Genomic DNA, 15609 nt, shown 5'->3' with positions numbered 1-15609 from the left:
TCCCAAAGTGCTGATATTACAGGTGTGAGCCACTGACAGGGTTTCACCATATCAGCCAGGCTGGTCTTGAACTCCTGACCTCAAGTCATCCACCTGCTTCAGCCTCCCAAAGTGCTGGCATTACAGGCATGAGCCACTTTGCCTGGCCTTATTTATTTCTTCAAGTGAGATTATCTATGCAGTTGCTGGCCTCTGAGAAATGTTTTGGTCTCTGAGAATTTTAGGACATCAACTTCTTGAAAAAATGGAGAAGAAAGGAAGGAAGAAAACCGTTAAAAATGTGTCTTACTTCTAACATGGACATATTTAGAAGACATTATGCTAAGTCACATATGCCAGGCACAGAAAGACAAATACTATGTCATTGTCTTTACTATATAATCTCACTTACATGTGGAGTCTAAAAAAGTCAAACTCAGAAGTAGAGAGGAGGATGGTGGTTACCAGAGGCTGAGCATAGGGAGGATGGGTAAAGGGGAGAGGTTATTCAAAAGGTTCAAAGTGCCAGGTGGACAAGGCGAATCAGTTCTAGTGATCTATAGCACAGCATGGTGACTACAGTTGATGATAATGTATTGTGGCTGGACACAGTGGCTCTCACCTATAATCCCAGCACGTTGGGAGGCTGAGGCAAGAAGATCACTTGAGCCTAGGAAATCAAGAGCAGCCTGAACAACATAGGAAGACCCTGTTTCTACATAAAATAAAAGTAAAAAATCAACTGGCTGTGGTGGCGTGTGTCTGTAGTCCTAGCTACTTGCGTGGTTGAGGTGGAAGGATCACCCTGAGCCCAGGAGTTTGAGACCAGCCTGGGTGACATAGTGAGATCCTCTCTCTACGAAAAAATTTAAAAATTAGCTGGGCATGAGCCAGTGGTCCCAGCTACTTAGGAGGCCAAGGCTGGAGGACTGCTTGAGCTTGAGAGGTCAAAACTATAGTGAGTTGTAATTGTGCCACTGCACTCCAGCTTGGGTAACAGAGTGAGACCCTGTCACAAAAGGAAACCAACAAAATAAAAATAATAATATATTATGTATTTCAAAATTGGTAAAGAGTAGAATTTCAATGCTCTCACTACAAAGAAAGGGTCAGTGTGTGAGGTGATGAGTAGGTTAATTAGCCTGATTTAATCATTCTTCAATGTATGCATGTATCATAATATCATATTGTACCTCATATAAATTATCAGTTTAAAAATAAATTTGAAGTTGGGCATGGTGGTTCACACCTATAATTCCAGCACTTTGTGAGGCTGAGGCTGGAGGATTGCTTGAGCCCAGGGTTCAAGACTGGCCTGGGCAACACAGTGAGATTCCATCTCAAAAAAAAAGAAAAGAAAAGAAATTTTAAAAACTTAAAAAAAAAAAACCCAGAACAAGCCATAGGGAGCCAGAAAGGGCTTCTTTAAATTTGTTCTTCTTTTGAGTTGCAGAAACTTGTTAGCATGGCGTTCCCAGGCTGCTCTGTGAAGCTTTCTCTCCTACCCCGGGTTCCCAGTCTGCCCCATGTCCCGTTGTCCTGGGTTTCTTGGTCCTGACTGTATCATGTGGTTTTGGTGTGTGCCTTTGCTCTCAGTTCCACTTCCCTTCTTGGATACATACACTTCCCTCCTGCCAACTTTGTTTGGGCAACTCTTCCATCGCCTCTGAAGAAGGGCTCCGAAGGAAAGTCTTCTCAGGCCTCTGCCCCTCACCAGAACCATTCCCTCCTCTACTCTTTCCCCTCCACCCTTCGTGTTCATCTTTAGTTTAACCCCCAGGTTGAATTATCTTATTCATCTCTGTTTTCTTCCAGGCTTCTGACATACAGTAGGTACTTAAATACCCAGTGAATAGGGAATAAAAGCAGCCAGGAGTAATTGACATCCAAACTGTGGAGTGAGGAGACTGACCCTCATCTCTCTGTTAAACGTGAAACAGAAAGGCTTTGTAACTGTCATCTGCCACTCATCTTCAAGGCCATTCTCTTTTAGAATGAGCTGTGTTGATGGGCTTTACACTGCTTGCCTTTATTCCTACTTGTTTGTTTCCTAAAGAGATGGATCTCATGAGATGAAGTAGTGATTCGAGAACAAATCAGCGCCAGCTCTGCTCTTTTAGCTCTGGAGAGAATGGACTCTTCTCTGAGATCCAGGGGATTTTATTTCTGGCTCTATCCTCATGTATCTCTATTTTCATGTTCTAGCCTACGACCAAGGCCCATTTAGCAGCATGTCAGAGTGAAGAGGGTCTGATCTCTGAAACCCGATCCTGACCTGCCTCAACTCTAGCTGCAGAACATCTATACTGCATTTTCTGGAACCCTCCCTCCCAACGGTTACCCTGTCAGAACCCCAGTCAGCTGCATGTCATCATCTTCATAGCCTTCTTTTCTATGATCACAAAGTCAAGGGACAGCAATGCCAACAAAGCCTGAAGCTTAATGTGGCTAATTAGCTCACATATGCCACAGACAGGAGCCTGCACTATTTACGGCACCAAGAAGTGAGAAAATGTCCCCTACCAAGGGTATCAGGTAACTAACACAGTTCTGCCAAAGTTTGGTTGTGAAACACGAAGCCTCTGAAACCTGTTGGTGTTAAGTGCGCACCAAATATTCAATCCAGACATGTCGTTCTTGAACTATTCTGGGGCTCATAAACCTTTCATCAGAATCAGAGGTGAAATATTTGGCCTTATTTGTAAGTCCCATATTTCTAAAGACCTTGGGGGCTCGTTTAGTATTCCCAGCAGAAGGTCACAAGGTTGGTTTTCAGGGATCCTGGTTTAGTGGAACTGATGACTTTAAGCAGGAGATACTTTCATGGTTTTCCAGAAACCAGTACCTCACTCCTCCTGCACATTGCCTGCTCTGTCTCCTTCCCTCTCCCTAACTGCACCCCACAAAAACCCCTAAACACAAGCACTGTTGTATATCTGGCTGTACAGAGCCCTTATGTTTTCTGACCAAAACACTCAAATGTTTATTTAATAATAATATTAGGGAAGGAGCCTGTTCTTTTCAAGGCAAACTGTATTACAAAAGGCTTTTTTCCCATCCAAAATTAGTGGAAGGGGGTGACAATTTCACAGCAACATGAAATCTAAGTGTTAGAAGGTCCTTTGAAATCATCTAGTCCACCCTTCCTTTTACAGAGGAGGCCACTGAGATCCAGGGAGGTGGCCAGCCCAGGAGCACACAGTTAGGGATTGGCTCTACTAGGTCTCAGGCAAGTTACCTAATGATTCATTGCCTCAGTTTCCTCACAGAGATTTGAAGGATTGAATGAGATAATCCATCCAAAAATAATTAGCACAGAATGAATGTTAGCCACTGATTTGCTGACGTTACTATTGTTTCCCAGATCATTTGTTGCTAAGTTTTATTCTTCATTGCACCTGGTTCTGTCCTTATGTCACCAACAGTATGCCCAAATCTGGGCCTCAGAAGCTGCCTTATAATGGGAGGGTGTGATGTATTTTGCGAGGATGTGATGATCTTATTTCTCTGTATATTCAGAGCCTCCAGAGGTTCAGAAACCTTATGAACAAATTATCCCAACAGGTTGCTCCTAGATTCCTATGATCGCATAAGTTAAAAGATGAATTTTTAAAACAGAGTTGAAAATGTTTCCCTCATAAACCAGCTGCATACTTAAGATCACAGAGATGCTATTTTGATGCTCTGTTTCTGATGCTTCATTGGAGATATTTGGACAACCTGGGGCCATTATCTGAAAGTGTTATCTTCTCGTTTATCGACTTCACTGCCTGGAACGTCCTTTCCTGAGACAGTCTTCCTTGAAGGTGGTGGCACTCAATCAGGCCTCTGGGGTGTCTGTGCTTTCTCTCAGGGAAGGTCACTGTCCAACACACCAGCCCTCTTTGGGCTTCTCTTAAGAAATCTGCTGTTGCTGCCTCCTCCAGGAAGGAGGTGGGCAGGAAGAAGCTCCTGGCTTGGCTCATGGCTGACTAACAAGAATAGCTAATGTTTCCTGAGCATGTATTATGTGCCAGGCTTTGCTTTAAGTATTTTACATTTATTTTCTCCTTGAATCTTCGTAGCAATTTCATGAGTTAGGTATTATTAGTAGTTTTGTTTTGCACATGGAGAAATTGAGGCACCCAGAAGTTAAATACCTACTAAAGAGACAGGGTGCCCTCTCAAGTATTCAAGCTGGGTTCCAACTCCCAGAGCTATGCCCTGCAGTGTACAACACTGTGTCATCCACAAATCGTGTCTCTGCTCCTGGGCAAAACAACCAGGTGTTCATTTAAACAGGGCTCAAACTGGGCCCAATCTCACAGATGCTAGTTGACATCGTATTACAGACAATTACAGACATAGCCCTCATCCCCACCTCTCCACAATTTATTCCCTCCTGCCCTCCTCACTTTAGGTAGCTGCTGCCATGGGGAGACTAGGGTATATTTTTCCCATAAATGTTTCTGTGTTTTAACTACAAATGCATGTATCTGTGTATAATACATAGAATTATTTGGGGGTGTTTATGTGTTATATGGTACATAAATGGTACTATACTCAATGGGTTGTTTTACACCTTAAAAAATTCAACATTGTATTTTTGAATTTTGCTTGCATTGATAAATGCACATCTAATTCATTCATTTTGACTGCTGTGTAGTATTACAATACATAATTACACTATAGATTATTTTTGTCACTTCTCCTATTGATAAACAATACTGCTGTGAACATTTAACATGTTCTTAAATACAATATACATGTGAGAATTTCTTTTTTTTTTTTTTTTTTTTGAGACAGAGTCTCACTCTGTTACCCAGGCTGGAGTGCAGTGATGCAATCTCGGCTCCCTACAACCTTTGCCTTCCAGGTTCAAGTGATCCTCCTGCCTCAGCCTCCTGAGTAGCTGGGATTGCAGGTACCCACCACCATGCCTGGCTAATTTTTTGTATTTTTAGTAGAGACAGGGCTTTGCCATGTTGGCCAGGATAGTCTTGAACCCCTTGCCTCAAACAATCTGCCTCCCTTGGCCTCCCAAAGTGCTGGGATTACAGGTGTGAACCATTAGGCCTAACCGATTATTATTTTTTCTTTTTGACAGGGTCTTGCTCTGTTGCCCAGACTGGAGTGTGGTGGCACAATTTCAGTTTATTGCAAACTCTGTTTCCCAGGCTCAAGCGATCTTCCCACCTCAGCCTCCTGAATAGCTGGGACTACAGGCATGCCCCACTACACCCAGCTAGTTTTTGTAGAAATGGGTTTTGTCATGTTTCCCAAGCTGGTCTCAAACTCCTGAGCTCAAGGGATCCACCCACTTTGGCTTCCCAAAGTTCCGGGATGACAGGCGTGAGCCACCGCACCAGGTCATGTGAGAATTTCTTTAGGTGTATGTCTAAGAGTGAAACTGTAAGGCCTGCAGTCATTAACCTTACTATGATGATATTGCTTAATTGCTCTCTAAAATGAGTACCAGTTTATACTCCCAGAAGAAAAGGGTAAGAGTTTGTATTTCTCCCAATTCTTGTCAACACCTGATATTCTTAGACCTTAGCATTTTATGTTTCAACTAGTATAGGTAGACCTTTTTTGTTCATGCATTTTTACACGCCATGTTTTGTTTATAATTTTAAAGATTATTTTTGATTAAAGCAAAAGAGTACATAATAAAAAAAATTAAGAGTAGAAAAGCACATACAATGAAAAGTGAGTTCCACTCCCCATTTCTGACCCTATCCCTCAGTTTTCCTTCGGGGCAGGAAACTATTTTTTATGTATCCCTTCAAAGATATTTCACGCATCTACAAACACACATGTATGTGTGTATACACACCTACATGGCTTCATATCTTGTTTTTCTTTTTTTCTTTTTGAGACAGGGTCTGGCTCTGTCGCCAGGTGCCAGGCTGGTGTGCAGTGGCATGTGCGGTGGTGCGATCTCGGCTTACCACAACCTCCGCCTCCTGGGTTCAAGCAATTCTCCTGCCTCGGCCTCCCAAATAGCTGGGACTACAGGTGCACGCCACCATGCCCAGCTAATTTTTGTATTTTTAGTAGAGACAGCGTTTCACCATGTTGGCTAGGATGGTCTCGATCTCTTGACCTCGTGAGCCACCTGCCTCGGTCTCCTAAAGTGCTGGGGTTATAGGTGTAAGCCACCGTGCCTGGCCCCCCATACCTTGTTTTTCTGATTTAACACAAGATCTTGGAGCTTTTTTTTAATTAATTATTATTTATGTTTACTTCGTTTTAAAATGGCTCATTAAAAATATATTCCCCCTTTATTTATGTCTCTGTACAAAGATAGAACACTTCCATTTTCCAGCATTATGGAAATCGGCATCCTCATCTGGATGCTGGCTTTTATTAATCCTACCTTGAGACAGCCCGCCGGGAGCTGCCTCCTAACCTCTCTGAGCAGATCATTCTAGCCAAAGCCACACAGTTATCCAGATAATTCAGACAGAAAGTCCTTACTCAGATCATTGTTGTAAAAGCAAATATTGGTAATGACAATGGTAATGACAAAAATTATAAGAAATAACTTAGAAATGTATTATCTTGGCATACAAAGAATGCAAAATAATTTCTTCAGTGTTAATAATGTGGGCCTTCGGGAGCGCTTGCTATTGCTAGGCCTTGTATTTTACATTATATTTTTAATCCTCTCAACATTTCTGTGAGGGATATTGTTGAGGTGATATGTAGTCATTACCCCCATATTATAGTTGTAGAAACTGGGGCTCAAGCACTTCAGTAATTGGTCTAAGGTCTCAAAGCTGGTAAAATTAGTATGGGACAGGATTGAAACCGGGTTGATGTGACGCTAATGCTTGTGCTCTTAATGACTGCCATATGGCTCCACACACACATCTGATTTAGTCCACTTATGATTACAAGGGGATGTATTTTTAAGTGTCTGAAATATGTCAATTTATATATTCACTTTTATAACCATAGTGGTTATTAAGTATTTTAATATCACCCCAGCAACCAATTTTATTGTTCATTACTCTCTGAAACCTGAGTGATAGTCCAGTTAAATCAAACCAGTCACTGTTACTCAAACATACCTTATGTTTTCCTGCCCACCAGTAGACAGTCTGGTTGAAGAAATGCTGAGAGAAGTCCTCACGTCATTCAGTTCTGATTTGCAGGGGTTCTGTTGAACAATTACAGAGCAGTTACTAGGTAGCCACTAACAGGAAAACAGTAACGAGGAGACCAAAAAGGACAGGAAACTGCTGGATGCGTCTAGAGTCTGATCACTGACTGGGTCAACAGAGGTGGAAGACTTGAAGTCTCCATTCTGCTTTTCACCTCTGCAGACACACCAATCTCTCTTTTTCCTTGAAAAGGAAAGAAAACCACCTCCCTCTTCTTTATTTTATTTGCTTCCATCTTTCCCATTTCTCTTTGACCCTATCCCCACAACCCAAGGTATAGCTATTGACAGGGTAGTATTCTGTTTTTGAATTTTTCTCCATTCTTAACTAAGAACCCAATGGAGCCCCAAGCAATGGTAGTTTCTACAATTGTTGTGAAGCTATGCTTTGTGATGGGGCTAGAGATGGTGGAGTGGAGGAATGAAAGGAAGGACAAACACTGCTGTGCAGGACAAGAGGAAGTATGAGCACTGTTGAAATCGCCTTGTGAACTGTCAATCTAAACGACAAACAGAGGGCATTGCAGTTCCCCTCTTGCAATGTCCTACTCCTGAATAAATGTCTTTGCAATAGGGTGTTACAAAAAACATATTTACTTGGCAATAAGGCATTGCAATGGGAATGTGTACCATAGTAACTATGCGCATGTTCAAGGAGGTAAAATAAGGTAAAAGATTTTAAAGGAAAAATGAAGAGGATTACATCATGGTTTTGAAATGATTATTTTTGGCTAGAAGGATCAGCAACAAGGGTGATGTCAGTCTGAGACTGGACAGGCAGTTGCCGGGCAGATGTCCTCACAGTCGCTCTTGCTGACATTTTGGACTGTATAGTTCTTTGCTGTGGGGCTGTCCGGTGGATTGTGGGATGTTTAGCAGCATCCCCTGCAGTCATGACAAGCAAACATGTTTTCAGTCATCTCTGGATGTCCCTGAGGGGGCAAAATTGTCCTCAGTTGAGACCCACTGCCAAAGCTGTTCCCTCTGCCTCGCACTCTTCTCCTAAAGATTCATATTTCTGCTCCTGTCACCTCCCACAAGTCAGTGCAGACCTAACACTGATGAGCCTCCTCGACCACCTTTTAAAATTACTGCAAACTATTCCTCTCCTAACTCCCTGAGCCCCCTTATCCTTCTCTACTTTTTTATTTTTATGATCATCTAATGTACTTATTTTTTGTGTTTCTATTTGTTGTCTCTCACTCAATGTAAGCTCCTTAAGGTATCAGTTTTCTTTCCTTATGCTTCCTATAGCACCTAGAGCATTTCCTCACACATGGTTAAAAAATAATAAAAACACATATGCAAAAGGCATAGATGAAAAGGCCAGCTCTCACTCCTGTTCTCTGTCTTCCTAGTCTCTACCCCCAAACCAAGTAACTGCTTTTATCAGTTACTAGTGTATCCTTTCAGAATTTCTTTATGCAAAATCAAGCAAGTAGGAACATATATTTCTAATCCTAATTTTTTGTAAACCAAAAATTGGTCCACTTAGATACTATTCAGTACCTTCCTTTTTTCATTTAAGCTTATATTCGAGAATAGTTTTTTTGTCTAGAAAGATTTTTGCTTTCCTGTTTGAACTTTTCCTGTGGTTGAAACTTGGAGATCCACAGCCTAGTAAATACTGGCCTGACTTCCCTGTCCTTTCACCAAGAGAGAAGTTGATTTTCCCGTTAAACTTGAATTCAGATTTCAGACAGATCCCAGCCAGTCAGCAGGTCTGCCTGCCTTGTTTCCTGTATGAGAGCTATTCATTGACTCAAGTCCATATGTCATTTGATTATTTTGGATTATGTGACAAGCTTTTAAAATTTTCTTTTTGATATAAATTAAATTGGTTGCCTCTAGGACAGGGCTGAGCACTGGTCGTTCTTGGAAATTAGCCAGCCTGTGAGTGTAGGGGGTATCCCTGGGGGTTAGGGCAGTGCTGACCTGGACCCTTTGAACAAGAATTCCCCGGGGCGTTCTGGACAGCCTTTCTAGCAGGAGCTGCAGGAGGGAACCCAGGCAGGAGCAGCTTCTCACATAGCCTTGACTGCCCTGGAGGTGACCTAGACGATCATTGAGAAATGACTTCTCTGTATTTCTGTGCAGAAGGAGAAAGGCTTTTTTTGACTTGTTTTAATATACAGTGGTCCACCAGGTACCTTGAAAGGCAGAAACTGGGAGGCCCAGGGAGACAGCTAGTGGCTTGAGGAGTCCAAATCTACAAAAGGTCCAAGATGAAAACTCTGGCCTGGTGCCAGTGGTGTGACTCCATGATAGGCATTTCTATCCTGCAGACACAAATGAATGGTGTATGTTTTAAAATTAAGTACTTAGTGATTATTACTTGAGAGGTCTTAAAACATTTAGCTCTCAACTTATCAGGCCTCCATGTATGACATTTTACATTAGCCAAAACGGATGGAATTTTTAAAGACCTAAAAGATAAAATACCTAACAACTTTTGAAATTATAAACAGAGAATTAGAATGACAGATCACTACTGGTTAAAAAAAGCTATTATCTTGGGTATACATACAAAAGACCCTCTTCTCATTTGGGAGGGACATGTTCAGGTCACTATAATTAAACATTATTTTCCTTTCTTTAGTTCCAGAAAGCTTAGCAAGAAGTTGCGGCAGACAAAAAGAACAGCTGGATCATGCATCTTTCAAATGGGAAAAACTGTACCCTTAATCACAGATGAACCTGTGAAGAAATACTTTTGAAAAGATTGAACTCATCCTTTCATACAATATGCAATCTAATCAGCACTCTGTGAAAAGCAGAGAGGAAGGATTAGAAATAATAGTCTGTGTTTATTTTTGTCTGGGATCTATGGAAATGTAGGTTTATGACTTGACTTGAGCTCTCATAGTTAAAATATAGATATATAGAGTAGTACTTGCTGCCAGGTCTGGCCCAGCCTCCTACAATTTCACAAGGTAAGCAGCAGGCCATGTGTCCAATGGAGTTAGCTATGGTTTGCTGGGAAGAGAGATATCTATTAGTTTAGGTCTTCTTTGCTTTTTTATTTTAAAATATGCATTAAATACATTTCAAGATACATTAAAACATATACATGAAGTAAAATACTAATGTTTATTTCAAGGCAATAAAACAATATTCTATTTCTTTCTTTGTATTTTTTTTTTTGAGACAGTCTTGCTCTGTTGCCCAGGCTGGAGTGCTGTGGTGTGATCTTGGTTCACTGCAACCTCTGCCTCCTGGGTTCAAGCAAGTCTCCTACCTCAACCTTCCGAGTAACTGGGACTACACGCACGTGCCATCACACCCTGCTAATTTTTTGTCTTTGTAGTAGAGACAGGGTTTCACTATGTTGGCCAGGCTGGTCTCAAACTCCTGACCTCGTGATTTGCCCGCCTCAGCCTCCCAAAGTGATGAGAGTACAGGCTTGAGCCACCACACCTGGCCTCTATTTCTTTTTTGCAATTTAATCTGAGATCTTTTGGTAGTGTGTTTTGGGCAGGGGAACATCTAGGTTGTTTTCTTTTTTCTTTTTAGAGCCAGGGTCTCAGGGTCTCACTCTATTGCCTAGGCAATAGAGTGCAGTGGTACAATCATAGCTCACTGCAGACTTGAACTCCAGAGTTCAAGAAATCCTTCCTGCCTCAGCCTCCCAAGTAGTTGGGACTACAGGTGCACATCACCATGCCCAGCTAATTAAAAAAAAATTATAGAGACAGGATTGCCCAGGCTGGTCTCAAACCCCTGCCTCAAGTAATCCTCCCCTCTCAGCCTCCCTACTGGCTAAGATTACAGGCTTGAGCCACCATTCCAGGCTAGGTAGTTTTTTAAAAATAACTTTTTGAGATATGATTCATGTATAGTTCACCCATTGAAAGTGCACAGTTCAGTGTTTTTTATTATTTTCCGAGTTGTGCAACCATCACCAAAATCTAATTTTAGAACATGTTCAATATCCCAAAAGGAAATTTCTTTCTTTTTTTTTTTGAGATGGCGTCTCACTCTGTCCCCCAGGCTGGAGTGCAGTGGTGTGATCTCAGCTTATTGGAACCTCCGCCTCCCAGATTCAAGGGATTCTCCTGCTTTAGCCTCCCCAGTAGCTGGAATTACAGGTGCATGCCAACATGCCTGGTTAATTTTTGTATTTTTAGTAGATATATGGTTTTACCATGTGGGCCAGGATGGTCTCGAACACTTGACCTCGTGACAGGCCTGTCTCAGCCTCCCAAAGTGTGGGGATTACAGGCGTAAGCCACCACACCAGGACCCCCAAAAAAGAAATTTCATGCCTATTTAGCAATTACTCCCAATTTTACCTACACCCCCAATCCTTGGTAGCTATGAATTTAATTTCTGACTCTGTGATTTGCCTGTTCTAGACATTTCAGATAGACGGAGTCGTGCAATACGTGGTGTTTTGTGTCTGGCTTCTTCCACTTAGCATGTTTCCAAGGTTCATTATGCTGTAGTATGTGTCAGTACTTCACTCCATTTGATGGTTGTCTAACGTTCCATTGTGTGAATAGCTGCACTTTGTTTATCCATTCATCATGTGATGAACATTTGGGGCATTACACTTTTTGCCTATTGGGGAAAATGCTGCTAGGAACATTCACGTACACGTTTTTGTGTGGATATTTGTTTTCATGGTGTTTGGGTATAAGAGTGGAAATGCTGTCTCATATGGTAACTGCAGGTTTAGCATTTTGAGAAGTTGCTAAACCATTTTTTGCTTTTTAAAATGTTTTATTTTTTTGGAGATGGCGTCTTTCTCTGTGACCCAGGCTCGACTGCAGTGGTGGGATCGTGGCTCATTGCAGCCTCAACCTCCCAAGCTCAAGTGATCCTCCTACCTCAGTCTCCCAAGTAGCTGGGACCACAGGCATGCACCACCATGCCTGGCTAATATTTTTTATTATTTTTGTAGAGACAGGATCTGATTATGTAACCCAGGCTGGTCTTGAACTCATGGGCTCAAGTTATCCTCCTGCCTCAGCTTCCCAAAGTGCTGGGATTCCAGGTGTGAGCCACTGTGGCTGGCCTGTTCTCTGCTCTTTAAGAGTGACAACTATGGCATTTTAGCCAGGGGTCTGTCAGGATTTGAGTGTAGAGCACCTATGTGACTCAGTTAGTTCACAGTTGTTATTTTATCCTTCCCATTCCCATTCCCAATTGTTTAATTTGCTCAATGTTTATTGAGCCAGGTTGCCAGTACTGGAGGATTACAATAAGAAGAGAGCAAGATAAACAGTTATGAGGCCTCCCTGGGGCATAGAAACACACTGGGCCATGTTAGCCTATGCCTTACTCTGTATTCTCTTGGTGGTAAAACTTAAATTTCAAACGTCATTCTAACAAAGTCTAAGGACAATCAATATTTTTACCCATCTCCTAAATAATACAAGAAAGGAGGCATGCTTAAACTTCCTTCTACATCCTCCTCTTCAATTTTCTACATTTTAATCAAGTGTTTTATTTCTACCAATATTTATTTAGCATTAGTAACACTTACATCTGATAATCTTTGCTCACTATTGCCACTGTCTTCCCTTACCTTTCTTCTGGATTCATTTCCCTTTTCTGAGATATATTTATTAGTAATTTTTTTTAGAATGAATCAGGTCACGTTTTACCTTTATTTTATTTATTTATTTTTTGAGACAGTCTTGCTCTGTCATCCAGGCTGGAGTGCAGTGGCATGATCTTAGTTCACTGCAACCTCTACCTCCCAGGTTCAGATGATTCTTGTGCCTCAGCCTCTCAAGTAGCTAGGATTACAGGTGCAGGACATCACGCCTGGCTATTACCTTCATTCTTGAATAATTATTTGTTTGGTATATTAAGATCAATAGGCCAGGCATGATGGCGCACACCTGTAATCCCAGCAATTTGGGAGGCCCAGCCAGTAAAATGGCTTGAAGCCATGAATTTGAGACCAGACTGGACAACATAGAAAGACCCTATCTCTAAATTTAAAAAATTAGCCAGGCAAGTTGGTGTGCATCTGCAGTCGCAGCTATTCAGGAGGCTGAGGGGGGAACCTAAGGAACTTGAGGCTACAGTGAGCCATGATTGTGCCACTGCATTCCAGGGTGGGCAACAGAGCGAGATCCAGTCTCAAAAAAAGTAAAATAAAAAGATCAATAGCACTGTCTAGCTGCTGTCTCAATGTTCAAATCAGTCTTCACAATGGTCAGCTGTGCCCAGTTCCTGCCTTTTCTTCTCTATCACCTTCATTGTTAAATCTCTGTGGCTTAACATAATTAAAATGAAATTCTCATTCATGTCTTAGTCTAATATGTGTCAGGTGGCTCTCTTGAGTCTCTTCCCTCCAACCAGTGCCTCAGAGGTCCTTGCTCTTTTCATTTTATGATTCTGCCACACTGAGTTATTTCCGGGAGTCTATTGGCTATTTAGCATGTTTGTGTGTATGTGTATGTTTTTTCAGACAAACCTAGAAGTGGTGCACATTATTTCCACTATATCATGTTGGCCAGAAATCCAATTGCATTGCCCCAAAGGAAGTTGAGAAATGTAGTCATCCTGTTTGCCCAGAAGGAATGTTTAGTGAATTCATGGCATTACTTCTGCCACATTATGACATAGAATTCCTGGTTGGCAGTTATTTTTTCTTAGCACTTTAAAGATTTTATTTTGTTTTCTTTTGGAATCTATTGTTCATGAGAAATTCATAATCAGTCTGATTGTTAGTTTTTCTGTTAATAATCTATCTTTTTCTCTCTGGTATCATTTAAGATTCTTCCATTTGTCCTTGATGGTCTACTGTTTTGCTCTCATGGGTCTCTTTGTAGATTTTTTTTTATGTATCCTGATGAGAAGTTGATGTGTTTTTTTAATCTGAGAAAAATTTTAAAACAATCTGGAAAATTCCCAGTTAGGATATCTTTGAATATTGATTTTCTGCCATTCTCTGTTCTTTCCTTCAGGAGCTTTTTGATCTATTTTCCATGTCTCTTAACTTTTCATTCATGTTTTCCATGTTTATTATTTATCTGTTGAGGTTTTTTTATTTTAGTGAGAATATTTGTTGTTGTCTGGGATATATACTTTTTCCCACCCCCCAAGTCATCCTGTTCTTTTGTTCTACTTTGTGAACTATATTTCTTCATCTCTGAACATTTTGAAGGCCCCTGAGATTCATTTTCAAATTAAAATTTCTCTACTATCTGTAGTTTGTTGGGTGTGAATTATACTATTTCTTAGGTCTGTGGGCTAGGTTCCTTGAATCTCTTTTTCCGTGAGTGTCACGTGTGCATTAGAGTTGTTTCATAGCATTCTCTCAAGGGCTCAAGCCCTGCAGAGTTCACCAGTTCTTTTTCTTTTTAAATGTTGCCCTGGCTGGACTTAGAACTCTTGGGCTCAAGTAATCCTTCTGCTTCAGCCTCCTGAGTAGCTATACCTACAGGCATGTGCCACCACGACGGGCCTGATGCAATTTTTATCTTACTTTTTGGCTTGGGGTTTCTTCATGGCAAAGATAATATACAACTTGGAGCCCACACTCAGAAGGCTTGGAGTTCTGGTTTCTTCAGAATGACTTACCTATACTTTCTAATTAGAGAGAATTTTACTAGAGGAAATAGAATTAGAGGAATTTAGCTAGAAAAGTAAAGCATGACATTTAATAATGGATTATTGAGTCAGATTGACTTAAGTTCAAGTTCTGGCTTTATTAGTAGCTATGTGACTTCATTAAAGTTATCTAACTTTCCTGAGCCTACATTTCCTTGTTGTAAAGTGGAGTAACATCCACTTCTTAGCTCATGGATATTAATCACTATTAGTTTTGATTTCTAGCTGCAGATCAAGGACAAAGGAATATTTCTTTGTAACAAGTACCCTAGCCCAAGCAAGAAGACCTATTGAAGGAGCAGGTCAAGGGAAATATCTGCAAAAGTTGGAGAAATGCCCTCCAGTTGTCAGCACGAGGAAAATGTCAAGGGTGAAAGGAAGGAATACTTAAGACATGGAGCGCTCTCTTGCTATGTAGTCATTATTCCTTATTGTCTTTCCCTGGCTTCTCAGTCAACAGGAACCATATTGGTCAATGGTAGCAGCATCTAAGGTATCAATCTTCACCATTACCAGTGCAATCTACCTAAGGGCAGAAGACTTTTAAAAAGTGCTAAATGGGCTGGACGTGGTGGCTCACGCCTGTAATTCCAACATTTCGGGAGGTGGAGGTGGGCAGATCTGAGGTGGGGAGTTCCAGACCAGCCTGACCAACATGGAGAAACTGCATCTCTACTAAAAATACAAAATTAGCCAGGCATGGTGGCGCATGCCTGTAATCATAGCTACTTGGGAGGCTGAGCCATGAAAATTACTTGAACCCAGGAGGCGGAGGTTGAGGTAAGCCAATATCGCACCATTATACTCCAGTCTGGTGACAGAGTGCAACTCCTTCTCAAAAAAAAAAAAAGTGCTAAATGCGCCAGGTGCGGTGGCTCCACCTGTAATCCCAGCACTTTGGGAGGCTGAGGCAG

At 41.4% G+C, this 15609-nt stretch overlaps 1 long non-coding RNA gene across 1 annotated transcript in view; it reads right to left on the bottom strand.

Annotated features, from left to right (window-relative positions):
- Positions 1-10315, bottom strand: part of LOC144578258 (uncharacterized) — a 36576-nt gene extending 26261 nt beyond the window's left edge. Inside the window, exons 1-3 of the long non-coding RNA XR_013523704.1 lie at positions 9062-10315; positions 7830-8058; positions 7035-7123 (exon numbers count right to left, since the gene is read on the bottom strand). This is a non-coding gene — a long non-coding RNA (uncharacterized LOC144578258). The remainder of the gene's footprint in view (positions 1-7034; positions 7124-7829; positions 8059-9061) is intronic.
- Between the last annotated feature and the right edge of the window lie 5294 nt (positions 10316-15609).

This window comes from Callithrix jacchus, chromosome 11 (assembly GCF_049354715.1).
Source record: "Callithrix jacchus isolate 240 chromosome 11, calJac240_pri, whole genome shotgun sequence".
NCBI lineage: Eukaryota > Metazoa > Chordata > Mammalia > Primates > Cebidae > Callithrix > Callithrix jacchus.
The sequence above is the reverse complement of the archived record's forward strand: the minus strand, read 5'-3'. Positions and strand labels throughout refer to the sequence as shown.